The sequence below is a fragment of the Trachymyrmex septentrionalis genome, unplaced genomic scaffold (assembly GCF_001594115.1).
Source record: "Trachymyrmex septentrionalis isolate Tsep2-gDNA-1 unplaced genomic scaffold, Tsep1.0 scaffold86, whole genome shotgun sequence".
In the NCBI taxonomy this organism is placed as follows: Eukaryota; Metazoa; Arthropoda; class Insecta; order Hymenoptera; family Formicidae; genus Trachymyrmex; species Trachymyrmex septentrionalis.
Genome location: NW_017306049.1, coordinates 252,753 through 253,392, shown reverse-complemented (window position 1 = coordinate 253,392; position 640 = coordinate 252,753).

Sequence of the window (640 nt, the reverse complement as noted above, 5' to 3'; positions counted from 1 at the left end):
TCCCCAGCAAGCGAGAATGGATTAAAATGAATTGAAATTTTTTTCTATGCGAATGCGTATTTCAAATAGCGAATATACTTTTTTTGGATTCAATTAGATTCAATTGGATGCAATTGGATTGAAAAACTGCATTTCCTATTCAAAATTTTGAATTGAACGGTATTCATAATGCACAGAAAAAGCGAATATTATTTTTAGATTGAAAGGCATAGAGATATGCTCCATGCAATTCCTATAAATGAATAAAAATGCATTCAGGATCGAAAAGCGTTTATTTTAACATTCGTGAATCAATATTTCTGAAAATCTGAATCCATTTCAATTCATTTCAATCCATTCTCATTTGGATCGTAACCACACTATTTCTTTTTAAATTAATGTGGTAGTGAAATTTGTTATATAAATAAAAAATATAGCTTATTAATTATATTAGGTGTAGTAAAAAGTCATCGTGTATTTTTTAGCTCAAAGTTGTATATACAATATCTTCGTCAATAATGAATGAAATTCAAATTTAAAAAAAGGGTTTTAAAGCTTGAAATCTCTACTTTTAAAAGCTTATCACATTTTTTAAGTTTATATGAGTTTGATAATTTTTACATACCAAAAACTACGAGCTGAAAAAGACGAAAAATTTTCT